Genomic DNA, 25,434 nt, shown 5'->3' on the forward strand with positions numbered 1-25,434 from the left:
CTAAGTTTACACTGAAACTACGGCTCATAACAAAGAGCGGAATTGCGCCGGTGGTCATCGCGAGAATCCTGCTCTGTCTGCTCATAAATTGGTGCGGCTGACTCGCCTGCTTTATTCCACCAACACAGAGAAATGAAGATCAGCTCATAACGAGACTGAGCATTTACAATGACCCAAACCAAAACTTTTAAAGAGTGATAGAAGTGAGACTTTCTTTTGTCTGTTCTTCCTTGAGATGTATATTATTTTGCTATTGAAAGTAATACCATGATATTATACCGTCACCGTTCAAAAGATGAAAAATACCGTGATATTAATTTTAGGTCATATCGCCCACCCCTACAAGCACACGCAGCTCTTGAAAATCAGATTTTTGTGTGTGTGATTGGGTTTCTCTGATACTGTTATCAGTCCACTGTGGTTTGGATTTTCCTCCCCGAGCGGCGACGTCTGCTCCAAATCTGACCTTTAAATGGCACTTTATCAAATCTCTGTGCACACGAAGCCAGGCTTGTTAACATGAACGAGGTATAGATGTTCATTACTGCCAGTGTAACAGTGGACGCTCAACATGCATGACCCACAGGCGCCTCATTAATTTGTGCTTTAAATCAATAGAGGGAGGTGCAGATATGCAGTTGTAATGTGTTGGCGTCTGTGTTGTGTAATTGGCTCTGACAGTGTCTCCATCGTCCTCGAGGTCCAGCGCTTCGGAGCACAAATGCAGAGCTGTCATTAAAAATAAGAGCTTAAGAAGTCATCGCAGATTTGACAGAGCGCTCGCGGCTCCCCGGAAATAAAATGAGAGATTTGTGCAGCCTTCTTATCTTGCAGCCTTATTAAATGGAGATTTTTTTTCCCTTCGAGTGCCACCAGCAGCTCAATTTCTCATGGATGTCTTACTTATTAACTTTCCCTCCAAATGGCCTAGAAATGATCATTTTTACCCATTTTAATTAAGCGCTCGCTGGGATTGTAATTTCCACCATAGAGATCCTTTTTAGATTTTTGGGTCAAATAACTTTTAAGATGCCAGTAGAGATGCACGATACTGTAATGTGCGTTAATGTTGTTGAGTATTTCAATAACTCTATTACTTAAAGGTCACCTATGGTAAAAAATCAACTTTTCAAGCTGTTTGGACAGCCATATGTGCATGTATCGTGTGTAGACCGTCATATTTGGGTGATATAAACACACCCAGTGCTTTTTTTTCAATTTAACAACATAAAAAACGGTGGACCAATTGGAGCTGTTTTCAAATCGACCGCTACCTGATGTAGGAGAGTGGTCCCCCCCCCCACCAATATTGATTGACAGGCGCGTCATCATATCCTCAGTTTGTTGATTCACGTCCGCCATTTTCAGCATGAGTCGAAGCAATATCACTAAAGGAACACGCTAGCTCTATTTTTAGATGTAAGGCTCATTGGGCTCAACACAAGATCAATATTCTCCACATTATCGCTCTAATCGGAATTATTGGTTGTATCTTTAGGTAGGTTTGCAAACATGTGTACTTCTCATTGAGTCTACCTTATACTTCAGCCGTTTGCATTTCTCGCGATCCCAGAAGCTCCCTGTGATCTTAACTAGCATGCGTTTTACAATTCTAAACATCGGTTTCTATCAGGGTACACTCAAGTCGACGGCTGGGCGCCGCGGACCGCTGCAGAAACCTATGTTTAGAATTCTAAAATGCGTGGCGCGACGATTCGGGACACTTCATGTTTCTGACGCGCCACAGAGAGTGTCTGGTGTGCCGTGTCGCGGCTTCGAGCGGCGCATCCGGTGCCTCAGTCAAAGTTAATTCATTGTGCGTGGTTAATAGTTTCTGTGTACAAGCTCGGCACTTGAAACTAGCACACAGTTGGCTGTAAAACTGTACAAAGACACAAATGATTTTGTACTCTCTGCTTGGTCTGTGTCAGAGTCATACATGTACGACTGAATGCTAAACCTCTCACTCCTGCTACTTCTCTGTCTGCCTGTCAGACTCTGTTGCAAACGCAGAGCGGGTGAGCTCATGGCCCCGCCCCCTTGTTACATTGGCGGGAAGCCGAAACTAATTTACATGTGAAGCAACACACCCATAAATCAGCGAGCTGTGGACACGCCCCCAACATGAAACTTTTTAACACATTATAATAAAACAATCTGAACTGTGTTTTAAACTGAACCTAAACTGACACACTCAGAAGAACCATAATATTAATATTAAATCATAAAAAAGAGGTAAACTATGTGTAGGCTTGTGCCGGTATTCGGTAATGCGATAAATCACGGTAATGAATATGCACGATATTGTTATCGCGGGCACTTCAAAATACCGTGAAAAATAATAGATCCGAATTTATATTCTTAGAACGCGCCTTAGCTTATTTTCCATCAACCGCTTGAAGAAACACTGCGTATATGCTGCGCAGAACTGATGCGCACTCTGATGTAAACAATCCCCGCATGTAGAAGCCCTGTGTGCATGCAGTGTGCGCAGTGCGCGCCGCCGCTGCCACCGCACTATAATCCTCACACGCAGGCCATCTGGCAGACTGGGCACTTTCCCGGTGGGCCGACGTACTTTTTGGGCCGGGCTGATCATCGTCTTATGATCTGATCGGCCCATAAAAGGCTTAGCAGCCTATCGTTTTTTCTGCCTTATTGATTGACGCTGCTGTGATCTGTGACTCTCTGAAAGTAGATGCTTTTTTTCCCGGACAGACAGACCGGGCCGGTCCATGTGACACCCTGCAGCCCATTGGCTCTTTTCGGTATTGACATTGGGCTGGCCCAATCACAAACTCCTATTTTGGACTCCGTGTGAGCGTGCGTCGTCTGTGTGTATTTGTCAAAATAGTCGAGAGTCAGAGAGAAGAAACGCAAGGGAGGCGCAGAGAAATCGCGGGAAATACACCGGCGTTTCATTTAGCGATTCTGAAAAGTTCTCTGTTCATTCTAGTACACGGCTAAAAACGCAAATCACGTGACCACACACTCTCTGCCCAGAGCTGCAGCCACTAGTTCAGCGGGAGAGCATAAACCCCAGGTCAGAGTATAGTGCATGTCAGACAGTTCATCTGCTGGATGATCTCATCTCACTGTAGTTGTTAAACGTAATATTGAATTCATCTTGTTGTCTCTATCTAACAATTCTTATGTCTTTTGAATCACTTGTTCTCAGTTAACTGTTTTGGCTGAGTGCAAAGCTAATATATTAATTTATGTAACCACATACACTGATTCTGCACATTGACTGGTTGCTAACCTTTATCGTTTAAATTAAATGTATGTTATACTGTTATAATGGCCATTATTGGTTATTAAAACTCATATTCTGCAAAAGAGACAGGGTAAAGTTCATTCTTTTCAATGGAAATGAAAGGAGACAGTTATATTTAAGCCCTGTTTTATTATAAATATGCAGTGTGAAGATGATGCTCATAAAAATATGCAGCTACACGAGGCTGTTTGGTGTCTGTTAATCATAATATCAAAATGAAACAAATTTGACTTATATTATGTTTTCATTGTTTAGATCTGTTCCCTCTGAAGATTTACCCATGCATTAGCAGGCAGTTTTGGTTATGTTTATTATTGAATATAGGCTGAGTCAATAGTGTATTGAATAAGCTAAATTGGCTGTAGTGTATGAGTGTGTGTGAATGAGTGTGTATGGGTGGTTTCCAATATTGGGTTGTGGCTGGAAAGGCATCTGCTGCATAAAACATGCTGGAATAGTTGGCAGTTCATTCCACTGTGGCAACCCCTGATAAATAAGGGACTTATGCGAAGAAAAATAAATGAATGAATAGTGTATTTTTTTAGAACTCAACAAATATCTTTATGGACAGTATACAGAAATTAAATTGAGATTAAAGTTTGTATTTATTTATTTATTTCATATATATGGCTTTTGTGTTTTATAGAATATGAGTTGATAAAAATATTGGACATGCATAGATAGATAGCATTTTGATTGAATTTACTGGGCCGCTCTGGCCCAAAATGCCAGGGCCGATTTTTTGCCCCAGTCCAGCCCTGCTCACACGAAGAAGAAGCATGGCGGAAGGAGGAACGCTGCCGACAATTTATCCCCCTTCAAATAGGTTAAAGTCAGAAGTTTGGAAATATTTTGGGTTCCAAAAAAATGCAGAGGGATTACGAAGACGGTTTCCCTTTGCACATTCACTTTGATATAATTGCTCAAGTTTACTTTTATATTGTGTATTGTTTTATTTATATTTATTTGTATTTAAATGTTTGAAGTACTTTTAGTTAATTAAAAAGTTATTAAAGTTTTGTTATTGAAGTTTTTTGTGTTTTTTTACCTGTTTCTCTAGTAAAATTACAATATCGTGATAATACCGTATACCGTGATAAAAGCTCAATCAATTAATCGCAGCATGAAAATGTGATACCGGCACATGCCTAACTATGTGCCCTTTAATATATACCATTTCCCTATAGAAAGGCTATTTTCATTAGCTATGTTTTTAAATCATTTATTTATATAATGAAATTAAAATAAACGGGTGAAATATATTGTTCAGATCTAAATAAACAAGGTCTTTAAAACACTCACTCTCTCACCCCGACTCAGGCCATTATTGTGTTTATTTTCTGCAATAGATATACCTTTGGGCACTCCAGCCAATAGCAGAACAGCGACTATTGGGGAGGTGGGGCTAACGATAGTAAGGCCCCATCTGATTGGTCAATTTTAGATAAATAACCAACCAATGCATAAAGTAAATGTAATTTATCAAATGTCTGTTATAAGTATACTGAGGAGTGGGTGCATCCATTTGAGTCTCTTTGGCTCGAGACCTCCGCTCTCATTCACTTCCGTTTATTTTTAGACGTTAAAAAACTGCTTGTCACACTGCTTGATGTTGCAAACTGATATTTTCTTATTGTATTATTCTGCCTTTGTCTGTGTAGTCATGAACACACTTGTTTGTAGAACAAGTAGTTTGACCGTTTTCTGCTGTTAATTATTCCGATTCAGTTGCCAATGGGGTAAATAACTAGGAAGTTCTAAAACAATTGCAAAAACGAGCGCACTTCCGCATTTTAGAATAAAGTCAATATGGAAAAAATCCAATCTCGATAATTATTTTCCATATTGAACGATAACGATATATATTTCGATATAAGTTGTCAATGCTTACAGATTTAAAAGAGTACCCCAACAATGACTGAAGCCACGAAAATTAGAGGGTTCATTAAATGGCATAACATTTTCGGCCAATTAATTTGTCGGTGGCTGAAAATTTGGTACGTTTCTAATATCAGCGCACCTCTAGATTCCCATTGTTGTACATTTCTGCTGTGTGATTGGCTCTTAGATCAATATAGAGTAAAAAAGTCCAGAGTTTATCATTGTTATAGACATAAATTTTATCGCGATTCGATATAATATCGGTTATCAGCCCAGCCCTGCTGCCTATGCTATTATCGCGATAACGATATTTTTGTGATACATTGAGCAGCGCTAGATGCAAAGCAATTATCATTATGTTTATTAAAATACTGAGATGTTTTTTTATTAATAGTGAGAATATCAGAATTGTTATAGTTAACTAGGGATGTAACGATTCACCTGACTCACGATTCGATACGATTCGCGTTACTAATCTCACGATTCAAAATTTAACAAAATTATTTGAAACAAATTTAAGGTAAAGAGCCCTTTCATTTTTTTTCTGAAATGCTGCACTTTTTTTGCTAAATATAATGTCTTTTCTGCCATAACTAAATTGGTATAAAAAAAAAATAGAATAATACAAACTAAAAACGACTCATTAATATAAACAAACTAGGACTATGACTGTGCTGGGATTTAACATATATTCTTTGCATATTTTACATCCGATCCATGTGGTTTGGCGTATTAATATTTTTTTTGTGTACAGACATCTGTGACCGTAGTTTTTCCACTGTGCTAATGGTTTAATTGCGTCATATTCGTTGTTTTGTAAGGGTAAAAAAACATTGTTTTGCAGTATTTGCACAGTTTTTTTCTGGCGGACTTCACCGCTATCATTTTACTCTGCTGCCCTGCCTCTGGCTCGCCGCTGATGTGCAGGTAAAGCGAGCTTGCATCTCTAAACAGCGCCCCCTCTGGTCAAAACATGTATCGCGATTCATTTAACATTTCAACCGGTTTGAATCGTCACATATTTTAAATGATTTTCAGCCGACTCATGGTGAATCGTTACATTTCTATAGTTAACTATAACTAAAATCTTAAAACTGAAAATTATTTGAAGCTAATAAATATAAATAACCAAACATTTTTGCTCAAAATATCGTTATGTAGTTCCAAAACGACTCGAATAACTACAATTAATCTAAAAGTAAGTAAAACTATATAGATATTAAAAACAAATCTATGAAAATTGGTTCGTCTCTACTTTTACACTCAAGATTTTGCGTTTTGCAAAGTGCATCATGCCAACTTGCATTTCATTAAAACAACAAGTGTCCTATTATCATGTGCAGATGATCAACATCGCAAACTTTTACCACTAAGCAACAAAACCGAAAACAAAAATAGTAAATTTCTCTTGAACTGAAAGCGCTCATTGTGGGAATTGAGGGCCTGTTTGATGGTGTTTCCCACTTTCAGAGTATAATACTTTGTAATTAGTTCCTGCTTTTAGTCTCAATGCACAAAAACTGGAAGTAAAGCATTGATTGTGTTGCAGTATAACTCGTGTGTTTGGTCACATGCGTTAGGTGTGTCATTCTTGTCTCCGAATGTTCCTCATTAGTTCTGCTGTTTCTCAGATGCTGCCTTTGTCGTGTGTGTGAGTTGCATAATTCTCTAAATGGCGTCTGGAGTGCAGCAGTATTAGTGTTTCATAAATGGTGTGATTCGTGTTTTTCTGTGCTGAAGGTGGATATTGTTAGATATTATAGTCACACGGGGACGGAAATGTCTTGAGGGTGAGTGAAACTGGTGCTTTGACAGTCTCCTGACAACAATATTGATAGCTTTTAGTTTCATTTGAGTAGCTGTTGGTGTTTTGAGGAATTTAACGCTTAATGTTGTATTGTAGACGATCACAGTGTAATCTGAATGGCTCTACATTGTTAATCCATGACCAGTTGACATTGTAGTTGAACGATATGATGTTTTACAGGTTTTTAAATGGTATTTTTAAGGCACTTTTTTTTTCTTAGTATGACTGGATCTTTCACTTTAGAATGGCTTGTTTTGCTGTTATAGTTATTAAAATAAAAAAGAAATGCTAACAAGAAACTAACAATTGAATGAATCTTTTAAAGTGTAACTACATTCAACTTTAATCAGTCCTATTATTTTTGCCAAGCATAATGTTTAAATGAAAATGTTATGGCTTGTAATATTATGTGAAGTACATTGTTAAGTACACAGGTTTATTTTTTTTCTTGTAAAATCAATAATTTCAGTGTTTCCTCTAGTTATTTCATTGACAAATGTCGTGAGCGCAGTATTAAGTCGAGATCGCATTCATGTAATAGCCTACGAGCATGTCAATCTCTGTGCTCGAGTGCCGATTTCCTCTGCTTCTTGCACTCCCTTTAATATACACTGCTCAAGTGCAGATTTTCTTGTGCGCTCTCAAATAAACGCTGCTGAAGTGCGATTTAGCGCGTTTATGTATTGAGTATGTCTCCAACATTTATTAGATTTGCTAGGAATATTTATGAGTTTCTCCAATAGACCTACAGAGCGGCATTAATGCGTACTGAAATAAAGTGAAACGGCTATAAACTCCAGCAAAATAAAGTCATTGTTTGCAGAACCACAGACCTTTATCTATAAATAAAATATAATTATGGAAACTGTGTTCATCATAACTGATAGCTACGCCGTGTTTGCTCGCATCACGCACCTGTCAGTCAGTCTGTCTGTCAGCACGTCACCTTAAAGGGTTAAACAAAGAACGCACAGCACTACTACGATTACAGAAAAGTTTGCGCTGTTATAATTCACTTACCTTTTAATACGTTTTTGGTTCGACTATAACCTGCAATATAAAAAACAACAGAATATTTGAATGAGACGCTGTAACTTAGCCGTGGCGGGATGAACTTTGGTGTGGCGCCCTGCCACGAATGAATGTAGCAGAAACCATGCATTTACTTTAATAGGTTGTCGCAAAGACCATTTTTAGTTCCTGTGTGTTTTTTAATATGATGATAGTTTTCAAAAAGTTTAATGATAAACTGCTAAAATGGAAATTTATCCATCAAAAACTCTTCCAAAAAACGAAAAACTAGCGTATCTGTCTGGGTTGCAAGAGAGGGGCGTAACATGAAGGGGGTGTTACTTGTAAGTTAGAGGTGTAGCTTGCAGTTATCGAGATCTTATTGAACCATGCAAGATGTCACAACGAGATGTTGGTAAGATGGCGGAAATACTTACCAGAGAACATTTTCACCAAATGTTTTCATGAGTTTTCTCCAAATTGTTTTGATATAAAATCGATCGAAATTCATGCTCAATTTCGATTATCAAATCAAAAAATGGAATCGTCGATGCTGCCACGCCCCCATTGAAAACCCTCTCCTCTTTCAATGAAGTCGCTGGTGAGGAAGTATTTTGGATTTCCATTGAGTTATCTTGACCGTTCGTGTTGTCGACAAAAAAAACAAAACACAGTTTGCAAGCCATGTACGTATTAGGGTTGGGCCAATAGACGATGCCAGCATCACGATCCTCCGCCCCGCCCCGCCCCCGTTGCAAATCCGCTCGCGAAAAATAAACACGGTCCTGTTTACACTAATACGTTTTAGTTTTCAAATGGCATTTTAGAACGACAACGATTCACATCCACACTGGCGTTTTGCATTTCTGAGCAGCCCTCCTTCCTCACTACCGCTGAAAATGCAAATCACGAGAGCACACACACACATTCACACACAGGCACGCACACACACTGTCAGCGGGTCAGGAGACTGCTTCAATCTTTCGCTTTCACACTTGTACTTAGTAATTTGAGCGAACACCTCAGATACTGTTGGCTGGTTCCTGTTGGTTGTGCACCTTTTTTTACCGACGCCATTATAAGAACACGGATCACTCTGCCTATTCATGCCTATTCACGAGTCCCACAGAAAAAGTGATTAACAGGTGGTAATTATGTGTGTAACTTATTTTTATTCATTTACTGTACAATTTGTTTATGGGTAAAACAAAGACCATGCAGGTCAGGTAGTTTAAACCGTAGGCTACAAATAATTAATTCGTTATGAATTAATTAATTATTCATAATTAATTCACCACCGCCCATGACGACGATGCCATCGTCCATCACGATGTTTCATATTAGACATCATACAATGCCAATTTGGTTGACATCGCCCAACTCTAGAACATATACCACATTATTCCACTGGCAGCATGACTAACATGGCAGAGCATCTCCGCAGGTACCACAAAAACATAGATTCTTTTTAAAATCAAAAATCGAATCGTGACTTTAGAATCGAAAATGTAATCGAAGGATTTGGAGGATCGTGACACCCTTATTTGATATTATTACAGAGCTTGAAATTGCGACTGTTTTGGTCACATATACGCCCAAATTTGTATCTATGCAACCTCAAAATAAATTTGGGAGCATTTGTGCGAGTGCAAATAAAATTGTGGCCGTGCGACCAGTTTTTACTGCAAAATGTTCACCGCATGCGCAGATTTAGGAGACATTCACGCAGAATGCATTTTTGCACCTAAAAACATGAAAGCAGCGCTCGGGAATAGTTTAAAACAGTCGTCATGTCAACTTTCTACAGTAAACAAATCCCGCAATGCTTGCCCCGCCTTCAAGCTCTTCTGATTGGCCCACTGCTCTTGAACTGAACTCGTGTAATATCAGCTGTCGATCATTCAGTCAATGCTTTCTACCTTCAGGTGACCGGGAGCTACAACTGCGAAAATGTGAAGCGTTGAAGATGAGAGAATGAAAAGCACGCTAACAGATTTTGTTGACATTAATAACTATGATGGTTGGCTTTAGGTTTGGGGTAGGAGTAGGCGTTAATAACTGATGATTGGGTTTAGGTGAGGAGTAGGTGTAGATGTTAATAACTGTGATGGTTGGGTTTAGGGATGGGGTAGGTGTAGACATTAATAACTGACGATTGGGTCAAGGGTTGGGGTAGGTGTAGATGTTAATAAATATGATGATTGGGTCAAGGGTTGGGGTAGGTGTAGACTAATAACTGACAATTGGGTCAAGGGTTGGGGTAGGTGTAGACATTAATAACTGACAATTGGGTCAAGGGTTGGGGTAGGTGTAGGCGTTAATAACTGTGATGGTTGGGTTTAGGGTTGGGGTAGGTGTAGACATTAATAACTGACTATTGGGTCAAGGGTTGGGGTAGGTGTAGATGTTAACTATGATGATTGGGTCAAGGGTTGGGGTAGGTGTAGACATTAATAACTGACGATTGGGTCAAGGGTTGGGGTAGGTGTGGGCGTTAATAACTGTGATGGTTGGGTTTAGGGTTGGGGTAGGTGTAGACATTAATAACTGACGATTGGGTCAAGGGTTGGGGTAGGTGTAGATGTTAATAACTATGATGATTGGGTCAAGGGTTGGGGTAGGTGTAGACATTAATAACTGACGATTGGGTCAAGGGTTGGGGTAGGTGTAGGCGTTAATAACTGTGATGGTTGGGTTTAGGGTTGGGGTAGGTGTAGACATTAATAACTGATGGTTGGGTTTAGGTGAGGAGTAAGTGTAGTTAATAACTATGATGGTTGGGTTATGGATGGGGTTGGTGTAGACATTAATAACTGTGATGATTGGGTCCAGGGTTGGGGTAGGTGTAGATATTGATAACTGATGGTTTGGTTTAGGTGAGGAGTAGGTGTAGAAGTTAATAACTGATGATTGGGTTTAGGTGAGGAGTAGGTGTAGATGTTAATAACTGATGGTTCGGTTTAGGGATGGGGTTGGTGTAGACATTAATAACTGAGATGATTGGGTCAAGGGTTGGGGTAGGTGTAGACATTGATAACTGATGATTGGGTCAAGAGTTGGGGTAGGTGTAGACATTGATAACTGATGATTGGGTCAAGAGTTGGGGTAGGTGTAGACATTGATAACTGATGATTGGGTCAAGAGTTGGGGTAGGTGTAGACATTGATAACTGATGGTTTGTTTTAAGTGAGGAGTAGGTGTAGATGTTAATAACTGATGGTTGGGTTTAGGGATGGGGTAGGTGTAGACGTTAATAACTGTGATGGGTGGGTTTAGGTGTGGAGTAGATGTAAACATTAATAACTGATGTGTACGACACCATCTTGCCCACATCATCGTTTTGAAATGTGAGTCTCCTTAACTTAAAGTTTCTGTAAGCCTCTTCTGCCAGTTACGCTCCCTTCACGTTACACCCCTCTCTTGCAGTCCACAGACAGACACCACTCAAAAAAACAACAAAACGAGGAAAACACAGAATTTGGTCAAATTAAATGGGTTTCATATGGTTCTACAGCAGCTTTGTGTGACAAAGACTCAAATGATGCTGCCAGTAGCTCATATTCTTGCCCATTCTTGAGTTTTGCCTGGACGGTTTCTTTAAGATATCTGGGCTGTTCTTGGTTTATTCAGAATTCAGTTTAATGATTCCATTCAGCTGTGGCACGACTACCGCTGGTGCCCCGAGTAACCCATTTTCCTCTTTGTTGGCTGTCCATTAGTGTGGCACTTTGTATAAGCAGAATAAAAGCTTTTCTAAATGGCAGTGAAATAATCAATAGCCTTTTTTCCTCTTCCTGATGATGAAGGTAGACCAAACCCACCTGAACAGCTATCACACACCAACACCTCCACATGACAAACACTGCAGATCATGCACAGAGATGCAAGAAAACAACAAATGACAAAGCTAACATGAGCCTGAGCTTAAAATAGATTAAAAAGACTGCTTTGATGCAGCACAGAAAAAAGCGTTTGTTCACAAACTGTCAAACTCAGATACCCATTTTTTTATTGAGTCTGTAAAGCATGATGGGATTTTTTGGGAGAAGTAATAGCTAACAAAACAACATGATGATCATGATGAAAACAAGCCAGGCCAACGTTATCTCACGCTAATTCGTAACTTTGATTTATTGGCTAATTTATATGAATTTGTATGATCTCCTTTGTATTATTTAGTATGATTTACTCATCCACAAATGATAGTGTTTAGGGGTGTTTTTTAGCTATGCCTCCTTTTAAAAATTGTACAGTTTTATCTGACTGAGCTCATACTTCGTATAAATTTGTACGATTGAATTTGTAGTTTGCTTGTGAGATCAGGCTGGCTAGGCTCATTGGAAATATGGGTTTCAGCTTATAAATTTTATCGAAATCTATAATACGTTGCTCTGAATGTGTTTCATTGCATGTTTCAGGTGATAAATCCACTAGAGGGCGCTTTGCACATGTGATATATGTTGCTTAGGGTATGTTTTGTTGTACATTTCAGATACACACCCCCCTTGTACATGATTACCGAGTGAATCTCCGACGTAAACTAGATAATTGCATTACAACAGCGTAGTTTTACCTTGGTTTTACATTGCTTTTAGCATTTTTCTGTATGCGTTTTACCAGACTCAAACCCGAGCACTATGCAGCACAAACACCAGACACAATGAGCTATTGAGCAAACTGACAACACCAGAAAAGATGTCCGTATGGAGATATACACGCGATGCAAACATATTAGCTTACAAATCACAGACAGCAGGCTGTGTTTTGGTATTAATGTTGTGCAAAGAACTGCATGAAAATAATCTTATGTGTTGATAATACGTCCTTGTAAATATCATTAGTGTGAAAAGGAACAAAAGTTGTTGGTGTCATACTGCCCCCTAGTGTCCATTTTAACTAGAAACTGCAGTCAAACGTATGCTTAAGTCTCAAAAATGTAGGTTGAAGCATTACAGTATTTGCAATGAGCCTGCGTTGTGAGTCATATGAACAGGTTTCCAAATTGACCCATATTGCATTAAAAAATGGGAAGCTTTTACCTTTTTTGAAGGTCTTTTCTCAATTTCCAGAAGTCAAAGGGCAGGATTTATCAATTGCAAGGATCATGACATAAATTTTTGCCATTTTGAAGGATTAATGGCTTGTCTGAGTCTGACTCAGAAGCCAAGACTCAGAGTAAACAACATATCCTTGAGCACACCTGTATATCCTGATGTGCTTGAAAGAGACTGGAAGTCGTGACGCGGCCAGAAAAGATAGCAGCAGTGTGTAAACCGCAGATAAGATGTACTTACGTGTGAGGACCGCACAAACTAGATATGTGATATTTTCACAATTGCTTAGCTTGATTGTTTGAATGACTAGGGCTAAAGGAAGTCATATACCAGGATTTTAACACCGATTTTCACCCACTGACTTGCTAGTTTGGTGTAAATCTTGGCTATGAAGGCTAATCGTTGAAGGCACAATGTGTGTAATCAAGGACGCAATTTAATTTTCTTGGTTTGTTACAAACCTCCTTCAATCCTTTAACAGAATTATGACACAAATAGACTAGGTCTGCACAATATATCGTTTCAGCATCGATAACGCAATGTGATCATTCCCAATATTGCATATATGCAATGTTGAGTTTGTATTACAATTTATTAATTACATGTGTTTTTAATGACTTTGATTGTATAATGATTTAAAAAAGCATTCAGGTATAAGAAATTGTACCATTTGTGACTTTAACAACGATTAATTTTATTGAATTATTTAAATTTTTATAATTTAGTTACTGTACTTGAATAATATTAGACTCGGGAAGCGATTAAACACTTCACTTGTATCTTTTTCTTGATTGTATTTGTAGATTGTTATGCATGAAAATACTCACAACGTGCACTGCAAATAGCTCAGACCACAACGAACATGTGTCGGGTGACCCCAAAAGGTGTATAGTTTGTTTATTAGATTTTATGGAGATGCACTTCCACTGCAAAATCATCGCAATCCATCTAAAAGTACAAGTTATTTCCAAATAGAGATATGAAGTCATCTGGTGAAATTGTAATCATATCGCAATGTATATCGCAAAATAAAAAAAATCACAATGTTAGGTTTTGCATTATCGTGCAGCCCTAAAATAGACACATCAGTAAAATTTTTTTATTAAATGATAATTTAATATTAATCTGACTGGTTAACGGTTTATATTCGGATAACAAACGATGGTTGTCGTTTGAGCATCTCTGTTGGTGATATTTAGTTTATTTTTATGTTTATTTACGTTGTTTAAATGTTTGGTTTTGTTTTATGCGACAGTAAAACATGGCTGTTTACTTTAAGGAGTTATAGTAATGATTTTTTCCCCAAATTAATATGAAACATTATATTAACTGGTTAAATAATTTAAAATGTATATTATTATTAATATAAACAGGACTTTTTTAAATAAACTTTTTCCATCAAACGTATACTGACAAATCCAGCGAATTATTATTATCATTATTTATTTATTTATTTATTTATTTTTAAATTATTATTATTATTTATTTTTATATTATTATTATTATTATTATTATTATTTATTTATTTATTTTTATATTATTATTATTTATTTATTTTATATTATTATTATTATTTATTTATTTATTTATTTTATATTATTATTATTATTATTATTATTATTATTATTATTATTATTTATTTTTATATTATTATTATTATTATTTATTTATTTATTTTTATATTACTATTATTATTATTATTATTATTTATTTATTTTTAAATTATTATTATTATTATTTATTTATTTATTTTTAAATTATTATTATTATTATTATTATTATTATTATTTATTTATTTTTATATTATTATTATTATTATTATTATTATTATTTTATATTATTATTATTATTATTATTATTATTTATTTATTTATTTTTTATATTATTGTTATTATTATTATTATTATTTCTTTATTTATTTAATCGTTTTTTTTTTTTGTTTTTTTTTTTTGGGTTCAGGACTGACGCCTTGTGCAAAAAAAATTTCAAAGTGCATGTACAAGTTGCATATACACTGCATGAATGTTTGTAAAATTAGCTTGTTTAACAATAATCTTGATTTAATTGTAGAATGCATGTTGATTTCTTCATATAAAGAAGGATGTTTTCATTATATTTTAATATCATGTTTTGGTATTTACCCAGTTCATCATCATGCAGTCCGTGCTGTTTGAATTCAACAACCATTTGTGTTAGTTTGTTTGTACTTATATGTCAGATCGCAGATTGTTAAAACAATAACTGTGATGGTAGCAAATAAATCTCATGTATCCTTAACTAATAAATCCCTAAACACTGGTCTAAACCCTTCCACGTGAGAGTCATACGACTTCCTTTCTTTTTTTTACCCCTCATTTGTTTGCCTTAAATCCGTCAGCCCCACAGCTCACGATCTGACAAGCTTATTCAGTGGGATTTCCTGCCATTATTGTGCAGCGTGTAGGAGTGGAAGTGTTTTAATGGGCTCTTCGGTGTCTTCGGCAGCCACTCAGGTCTGTGGATGTATTGAAATCGTGTCCTCGAGGTTGTTACTGTGCTGACGGGTCATTGTGGGTCACGTCTTCTCTTCTCAGAGGGCTTTTTTGAGAAAAGAGTCGTGTCAGATCCTGTTTAGGACTGGATGATATGACAAAAATATCATATCTTATATCCATGTTGTGATATATATCACAATATAGGACCATTTCTGTAAATTCAATCAATAAATAGTTCATAAAAGGACTATATATATTTTTTTTTACATTTTAAAGTGTATATATACACTCACCGGCCACTTAATTACTGTAGGTACACTGGGTTGGACCTCTTTTGCCTTCAAAACTGCCTTCATCCTTCATGGCGTAGATTCAACAAGCTACTGGAAATATTCCTCAGAGATTTTGCTCCATTTTGACATGATAGCATTACGCAGTTGCTGCAGATTTGTCGACTGCAGATCCATGATGCGAATCTCCTGTTCCACCACATCCCAAAGGTGCTCTATTGGATTGAGATCTGGTGACTGTGGAGGCCATTTGACTACAGTGAACTCATTGTCATGTTTAATGATTGAAAGTTGAATAATTGATGTTGTAAATGTGATTGGTGACTTCAAACATGGTTGGAGGAAGGAGGGAAGAGTTTCACACCCAGAGGAAGAACCAAAATGTTTCTGATTGTTTCGATTCAATCTTTATTTCTATAGCGCTTTTACAATGTAGATTGTGTCAAAGCAGCTTCAGATAGAAGTTCCAGTAAATTAAAATTGTCTCAGTCCAGTTTTCAGAGTTGAAGTTTAGTTCAGTTCAGTGTGGTTTAATATTCACTGCTGAAAGTCCAAACGCTGAGGAGCAAATCCATCGATGCGCAGCTCTACAAGTCCCAAACCAAGCAAGCCAGTGGTGACAGTGGCGAGGAACAAAACTTCACCAATTGACGAAAGTGAAGTGAAAAAAAACCTTGAGAAACCAGGCTCAGTTTGGCATGACCATTTCTTCTCTGGCCAACCTTCTTGTGCAGAGCTGTAGTCTAGGCGTCCGAGGCTGGAGAACACTGGAAGTCCAACGGAGAAGCTGCAGGTGAGTAGGTCACCAGCAGGTGTTCAGGCTGGCACGGGATCAATGCGAAGACTCGTCTGTCACTGTGGTCTTTCTGGACTCAGTCTCAAACTCTCCACTCCTCCATGACTGCCAAAGTATCTGCTCAGGATACGGCCTGGTCCAGGATTGTGGATACCTTGGCATCTTTTCTTCACAGGTCTTGGATCGCATCAATGGCGCTGCATAATCTCTAGAGACCTCGAGATGAGTATCTCCAGGTGGATTTAGAGAATAAAGAAAATATTTAGCGTAGCTGCTGTTTCCTGAAGAGTGCAAAAAAAAAAACCCTTCATAGATATGTTCATATGTGATCATATTTCCCACTTTAGAAACAACTTCAGGACATATGTTTGATTTAAAATGTAGAAATATAAAATATATAATTATAAACTACACTATTCAAAAATGAATGATTACAGGTCCAACGTAAAAAATAATATACAAAAATAATTGGTAAATAAACTTTCAAGATGGCAGTTTTCTCACAATGCAGTTATTAGGCATGTGCCGGTATCACATTTTCATGCTGCGATTAATTAATTGAGCTTTTATCACGGTATACGGTATTATCACGATATTGTAATTTTACTAGAGAAACAGGTAAAAAAAACACAAAAAACTTCAGTTTCGTCAACTTAGTAACTTTAATAACATTTTAATTAACTAAAAGTACTTCAAACATTTAAATACAAATAAATATAAATAAAACAATACACAATATAAAAGTAAACTTGAGCAATTATATCAAAGTGAATGTGCAAAGGGAAACCGTCTTCGATCCGCAATCCCTCTGCATTTTTTTGGAACCCAAAATATTTCCAAACCTCTGACTTTACCCTTTATGAAGGGGGATAAATTGTCGGCAGCGTTCCTCCTTCCGCCATGCTTCTTCTTCGTGTGAGGATTAGAGAGCGGTGGCAGCGGCGGCGCGCCCTGCATGCACACAGTGCTTCTACATGCGGGGATTGTTTACATCAGAGTGCGCATCAGTTCTGCGCAGCATATACGCAGTGTTTCTTCAAGCGGTTGATGGAAAATAAGCTGAAGGGGGATAAATTGTCGGCAGCGTTCCTCCTTCCGCCATGCTTCTTCTTCGTGTGAGGATTATAGTGTGGTGGCAGCGGCGGCGCACACACAGTGCTTCTACATGCGGGGATTGTTTACATCAGAGTGCGCATCAGTTCTGCGCAGCATATACGCAGTGTTTCTTCAAGCGGTTGATGGAAAATAAGCTAAGGCGCGTTCTAAGAATATAAATTCGGATCTATTATTTTTCACGGTATTTTGAAGTGCCCGCGATAACAATATCGTGCATATTCATTACCGTGATTTATCGCATTACCGAATACCGGCACAAGCCTATCAGTTATTAATGTTTCTGTCTGCATCCTTGTAATGAAGTGTAATATTGCGCACAACAATAAACCGTAAACAGTGTAATTCGTGACACCACGGAATAAACAATAGAGCATAATATAAAACAATAGACTTTTCATTTAGTATTTTATTCCAGCCAAACTAAAATAAATAAGACTTTCCCCACAAGAAAAATAAATAAAATACTGTGAAAATGTGTTTACTTAATTATATTTGTGAAAGAATATAAATTCTACAGAAGGGTGAATAACTTTGACTGCAACTCAGCTGTATAATGTCATATTGCACAGTCCTAATCCTGTTAATTCCCTGGCTGTGGTTGTGAAGCGAGTGATTTTGTGTGTGTGTGTTTGGTTTTACTGTGTCACTGGCATGCGTCTGGCAGCACTGGTTGAAGCAGACGGGGCAGATTTCACACACACCCCTCTGAAAAAAAAAAAAAACAGTCCTCCTGCGGCCTGATTGGCTCCCGGCTCTGCGTGGGTGGGTTGGGCTTAAAGGGTTTGAAACAGGAAATGAAGAAACTCTTGCGCTGCAATGAGAGCAGTCGCTCTGTGGCTATGCTGGGAGAGTCTTCTGTCATTCAGGCTTCGGACGGTAAGGGGACTCGAAATAAAGCACACCGTCTGTCAGGAATCATCAGGAATGTTTGTGACTCTCTCTCTGTGTGTGTGTGTGTGTGTGTGTGTGGTAAGGTTTGAAGGCAGTGTGTGTGCGTTCCGGTGAGTCACACACACACTCATCGAGAGACTGAAGTGTGTGTGGCGGAGACTCGGGGCTTGTGTTGCTTGGGTGTTGGACGTCAAACTAATCTAGTAGATTTAATCTTCTCAAATGATTGACAAAGCTTTGTGGGATTGTTCTTGTGGAGAGTTTGTGAATTAGCGCAGACATGTGGACTCAAATTCAGAAAGTGAAAATATTAAGTGAATTTGCTTTCAAAACAATGATTAGTAAGAGTGAAACCTAAATGACTGATATAAGAGTGGCATATTAACCCTCATAATGCACTTGAATTTTTTGACTACCCATCACACTCTGCGTCAGTTTGGACCAGATCAATCTTTATTTTATATTGTAGGGCTGACCGATGTTGGTTTCCCAGAGATGGGTTGCGGCTGGAAGGGCATCCGCTGCGTAAAAAAACGTGCTGGATAAGTTGGCGGTTCATTCCGCTGTGGCGACCCCAGATTAATAAAGGGACTAAGCTGAAAAGAAAATGAATGAATGAATGAATGATATTGGAAAAATGTAGCATTGCTATATATATTGCGATATGAATACAATTTCTCTAGATGAGTTGAATAACTATTTGGAAAGAGTTTATGATTTCAGATTGATTGGGATGATTCTGTAGGGGAGTACATACAGTTGAAGTCAGAATTATTAGCCCCCCTGTTCATTTTTTCCCCCAATTTCTGTTTAACGGAGAGCAGATTTCTTCAACACATTTCTAAATATAATAGTTTTAATAACTCATTTCTAATAACTGATTTATTTTATCTTTGTCATGATGACAGTAAATAATATTAGACTAGATATTCTTCAGGACACTTCTATACAGCTTAAAGTGACATTTAAAGGCTTAACTAGGTTAATTAGGTTAACTAGGCAGGTTAGGGTAATTAGGCAAGTTATTGTATAACGATGGTTTGTTCTGTAGACAGTCGAAAACAAATATAGCTTAAAGGGGCTGATAATATTGACCTTAAAATGGATTTACAAAATTAAAAACTGCTTTTATTCTAGCTGAAATAAAACAAATAAGACTTTCTCCAGAAGAAAAAATATTATCAGACACACTGTGAAAATCTCCTGTTAAACATCATTTGGGAAATATTGAGTCATTTAAAGCCTCAAACAACACGCACATGCACGGTCCACTAGGCCATCCGAGACAGACACTTTCATCTGACCCTGTCAGTCAAATGCAGATTCTCCAGATCTCGAAACGCTTCTGAACTGATCGATGCTTTGAATCGCTTTAGTCACATGACCAGGTGTTTTGAAACACTTTAATCACGTGACCTGGGTGTTTCGGATCATGCTTCGGTACAGTGTCTCAAAACACTTGCGCTTCGGGATCTCGACACTGCGTCGAAACGTCAGTTTCACGTCAGCCATCCCTAGTCTAGTGCCAAAGTGCAAGACCTCTTTTGGCCAGTCTGTTTTCTCTGTAAAGAGAGCCAAACTATGGAATGATTGACCTGTTAGCTTAAAATCAGAAAGCAATCTAAATATTTTTAGTAGTGTTCTTAAAAAGTAGTTAAAAGCAAAACAGCACTGTTTGCACAAATAGTCTACTGTTAGTATGTTGGATCATGTCGCCATTGCTCCAGTAATTTTATGTAAAGAATTATGATGCTGTGTATATGTTTTTATTATAGTTCCATTTTGTCAAGCCTCCTGTGGACAGGTGTTGAGAATTAGCAAGTTTGCTAAAACACTTAAACAAATGCATTTGGTTGTCCAGTGTAATTGTGACGTCCATGTCAAATAAATAAATAAATAAATAAATAAACACAGCATCATTATTGTCGTCTGTGAAACAGTGTGTATTGTGACCAGCACTATACAAATCAATGTGGACTGGTATGTAAATGCATAGCCTGATTATACAAATTCATGGGTAAAAATAAGCACGGGCAAGGCTTGTGGAACATGTTTCCTGAGTTTCATTTTGACAGGATAATCTGATTCAAAAGAATCTCTCTCAGCAAACAAGCATATAACATGACAGTATAATGTGGCCTTCGTCTCGGTTCCTCCTCTAGATTGTTAAACCAGTTAGCTGAGTATTTGCTCTCTCTCTCTCTTCGTGCGGTTGCAGTGTTTCTTGCCATTTCCAGGTTGGGTAGTGTGTGATGTGTGTGTTCATGCGGTTAAATCATCTCCTGTGAACCTCTCTCGGTCTCAGTGGACTGTTTGGGTGTTTTTGCTATCAGCCTGATATGATTTGTTGTAGAATGATTCGATTTTGGTGGTGCGGTGGTTTCTCTAAAAAGGAAAATCCGCAGCTCATCTTGCAGACAGCTGGGTTGTTGCCAGCGGGTGATGGATGATTTTTAGATCTGGCCCTTTCGAAGCAGATGCCGCTCTTGTTTTTAGACTAAACCACTCGTATGTGCCAACACAGTCTGCTTGATCGACGTGCCATGGTTTCACAGCGTTACTGTTTGATTTCTCTTAGGAGCCAAATTATGTGACTGCTTGTTTTCTGTGGAGAAGTCTTCAAAATACATTTTTACTGGATTTATTTTTGGAGGGGGCCTCAGAAAAAAAAAAATCATACCCAATTTTGTATTAGTCGGCTTCCAAAAACAAGTAATAATTGAATCAGTATTGATGAACCATATTGGTGCATCTACAACTGTAACACAAAGGCTGCGTTCCTTTTATACATGCACTCGCAATCTTCCCTTCACTTGTTCTCTCGAGAGAATCCCTGCCGCCATTTTAAAGTGCGTTCCACTTCATCAAGTGAACAAGGAAAATGTAAAGATAGACATGCTCTCGATCTCTCGATTTTTGACTGAGGGTGCGAGCCTGCTTCATATGTCCACTCTAGCACCTATATGTCCCAGAATGCAATGCGATTGTGACATCAGTGTAGTTTCTAAGTGCTCAAGCGTTTAGGGCACTCCATTTAAACCCATTAAGATGCCAGTAGTGGACACTTGTTTAATGTAATCAGTGACATACATCCAAGTAAACGAGATGGAGTGAAGTTAGCGGGCTTAGAAATTGGGACTGGAATGCAGCCAAAATCATTTGATGAATAAATTTGGAGATTTTCAAAAGTCATCGTTAATCTTTCCTAAATGACTTGAATGTGAGTTGCTTTTTATGTTAAAACAACTTAAAGATGTTCAGAATTGTAATCTAATATGTTTGTCATATGGATAACTTTACTGACGTGGTCAGTTTGCTCGGTAGCTCGCTTTGTATGGTGTTGTACTTGTTGCAGAGCACTTGGATTTGAGTCTATTGAAGGACCATTTTACATTCATTCATTCATTCATTCCACAGTGGAATGAACCGGCAACTATACCAACAACATATGTTTTACGCAGCGGATGCCCTTCAAGCCGCAAACCAGAAATGGGGAATCATCTATTCACATTCACACACACTCTCATTTGCACTACAACCATTTTTGTTTACCCAAATTCACCTATCGCGCATGTCTTTGGACTTTAAGGGAAATCAGAGCACCTGAAGGAAACCCACGCCAAGACGGGGAGAACATGCAAACTCCACACAGAAATGCCTACTGGCCCAGACGAGACTCGAACCAGCAACCTTCTTGCTCTGAGGCGACAGTGCTAACCACTGAGCCACCGTGCCGCCCGGACTGTTTTATAAAAGCAATGTAAAGTCAAGGTGAAAATCTGTGGTTGCAGTGCAATTTTCTCTTACGTCTGCTTTTGAACGCACTGGGTTGGGTTTAGGAAGGAGGTTAGGTTAGTGGTTTGCTAGGTGTACGACTGTACGACAAGCCCCGCCTTCTCCTGGACGTGTACAAGAAGTATGTGTATCAGAAACGTGCAACAATACGCACCCTAAGTAACGCATTTCAGATTTGCAAAACTGTTGAGAGCGCCCTCTAGTGGATTTGTCATCTGAAACGTGCAATGAAACGCACCTGAAACAATTTTACATTTCGCAAAAATGTAGGCTAAGGCACGTATTTCCAGTGATCCAGGGCTGAAAATCTGATTTCTTTTTGTGTCAGTGTAAATGCAGCCTTAGATTACAGATATATAATTGCTAACAGCACTTCAACACACTTTTACCCTCTCACTCTGTGTTCGCTTAACTTTCCTGTTACAGCAGCTGTGTATGCAATGCAGAAGTGTCTGTAAATGTCAGCTGCTTGCGTGGAGGATTTCTGTCTGTGGTGGCAGGTACGGGTTTACCATGTGGAGGACTCTCATTAACGTCTGCACACCCTCGGTGAGCCGCAGCAGGGGCTCGTATTCGCCTCTCTGTGGGCTTTAATCAGCCTCTGCACTAACTCGTGCCACCAAGTCTCAGAAATGAGCTCTAATGATACGTTTGTCATGCTGCTGAATCTAAAAAGCCTCTTGTTCCAGTAAAATCGGAGGTGAATGGTGGCGATTGAGTATGTGCAGTTTCCATTATGGTGCAATCAAAGTGGTTTAGTGCTCATGTAATGGTCTGATTGAGCTCTCTCGCGTGTCGGCTACTTCTGCAAACTCTGTGTGTGTGTGCTGTAAACTAGGGCTGGGTTGAGGATATTGATTTTAACTGCTCCTCATTTTGATGAAGTTCATGGATCTGTTTAATCTTTCTTTGACTGTTTATGCTGGAAAGTTGTTAAAGGTGCTGTATGTACGTATTTGACAATTGTAAATCATCAACATACCATAATATGTTGGCAGATAGCTAAGAAATATGCTAAGAGAACATATATCTGACAAACGATGCTAATTCATGCTAGATTCATGTTAACAACATGCTAATTTATGTTAGAAACACGCTAGTAACATGCTAATTCATGCTAGGATCATGCTAACAACATGGTAATTCATTCTAGAATCATGCTAACAACATGCTCATTCATGCTAGAATCATGCTAACAACATGCTAATTTATTCTAGAATCATGTTAACAACATGCTCATTCATGCTAGTAACATGCTATTTCATGCTAGAATCATGCTAACAACATGCTAATTTATGTTAGCAACTGGGTATCAATCACTAATAATACTTTAGCAACACCTTAGCAACCGCCTAGCATCACCTAAGCAATGACCTACCAACGCCTTAGCAACCACTCGGAAGATCCTAGCAACCACCTAGCAACACCTTAGCAACCACATAGGAACACCGTAGCAACCACCTAGCAACATCTTAGTGAACACCTTACCAACCGCCTAGCAACACCTTAACAACCAGTCAAAACACTCTAGCAACTACCTAGTAAACTGAAAATGCTATTTATTCTATTTATGAATAGAAATATTTTTTACTATTGATTTTTTTAATTTATTTTTTTAATATTGATTTTCCAACCATTTCTCATCTCGCGCGCACAGATTTGCTTGGACAACACTGGAATACATCACGTCCGGTCAGCTGGTCGCATACGGCCTAGTCGTAGGAGTTCAAATATTTTAATGTATCTGCTCAAATCGGATCTGAATTTTCCGCATACGGAGATGATCGGAACTCCACGCAGCTCCCGGACTACTCTCCATTGGAAATGAATGACTTCTGGTCTGTCTCTTGTCGTGTAGAGTAGCTAGGCGGCTCAATACTGAAATGGTTACGGCGTTTTAGAATGACTAGGGCTGCTCGATTATGGGAAAAATCATAATCGTGATTATTTTGGTCATAATTGTAGTCACGATTATTCAAAACGATTATCAGTTGAAGTCAATATTAATCACCCTCTTGTGAAATTTTTTTTAGAAATATTTCCCAAATGATGCTTAACAAGGAATTTTTTCGCGGTATTTCTTATAATATTTGTTTATTTGTTTATTTGTTTTATTTTGGCTAGAATAAAAGCAGGTTTGCCCATTAAAGCACTCACATTAAGATGACTTTAGATGTGTGTGCTCTGCTTGTCTCTGAGGCGGAGCGCACACACACAACAGCATGCGCTCTTTCGCGCTTTTAAAAACATGAATGATTCGAATGCAAATCAATGAATGATGCGCATCGTGTGCAGCAAAGTTACATTACAGCACATGCTTTTAGTAATTTTCACGTGAAACTGAGCTTTGCAGAGTAAGAAATGTGTACAACTGGAAAGGGGGCAGTATATGACGCAATCGTTTTATCTCGATTAATGTTGTTTCACAATCGTTAGAAGCCAAAATCGAAACCGAATTTTCGATTGCACAGCTCTAAGAATGACCAAAACAACAGTTCATATGTTTTACGATGTGCTCAGCCTGCTGGTTTGTCCATTCACACATATTTTTACCATCACGTGATCTCTTGTAACAAAATCACATGACTTTTTTTTTTAATGCACATACTGGAATTTGTTCGGTAAAAGTGTTTCCATCGTAGTTTATCTGCATTTTTCTTTATCAATTGAAAAGTTTATGTAATCCGTTATGCGCATATTTTTTTTTATGCTCATATCCAGAATGTGCATAAAAATAGGTGGATGGAAACGCATCTAATGATATCTATATTATTATTTTATGTATGTCAGCGGCTGCTCTTTCACAGCATTTTTCAGAATATCGTCTTGTGTTCAACAGAAGAAATAAATTAAACATTTAGAACCACTTGATTGTGAGCAAATAATGAAGAATCATTTTTTTTGGCTGAACTATCCCTTTAATTATACACATGCGAGTTATTTAAAACAAAACAGAATGTCTCATTGTATTTGTGAACGTTGTTATTACCCAAAATAAAGCCAAAATGATTAGTCTAGTAGTGTAGTGTCTGTAAATCCCTC

The 25,434-nt window shown here is 38.1% G+C and overlaps 1 protein-coding gene across 4 annotated transcripts in view; it reads left to right on the plus strand.

Annotated features, from left to right (window-relative positions):
- The window catches only part of hycc1 (hyccin PI4KA lipid kinase complex subunit 1), an 81,946-nt gene that overhangs the window by 10,440 nt on the left and 46,072 nt on the right, over positions 1-25,434 (plus strand). Inside the window, exon 1 of one of the 4 annotated variants that reach the window (XM_056479302.1) lies at positions 6,793-6,948. The exons of 2 other annotated variants lie outside the window; for them this stretch is intronic. The gene's annotated coding sequence lies outside the window, so the exon portion shown is untranslated. Of the gene's footprint in view, positions 1-6,792; positions 6,949-18,495; positions 18,583-25,434 lie in introns of those variants that run through there. One more of the 4 variants, XM_056479303.1, reaches the window with a different exon arrangement.

Source organism: Danio aesculapii, chromosome 19, assembly GCF_903798145.1.
Source record: "Danio aesculapii chromosome 19, fDanAes4.1, whole genome shotgun sequence".
Taxonomy (NCBI): Eukaryota; Metazoa; Chordata; class Actinopteri; order Cypriniformes; family Danionidae; genus Danio; species Danio aesculapii.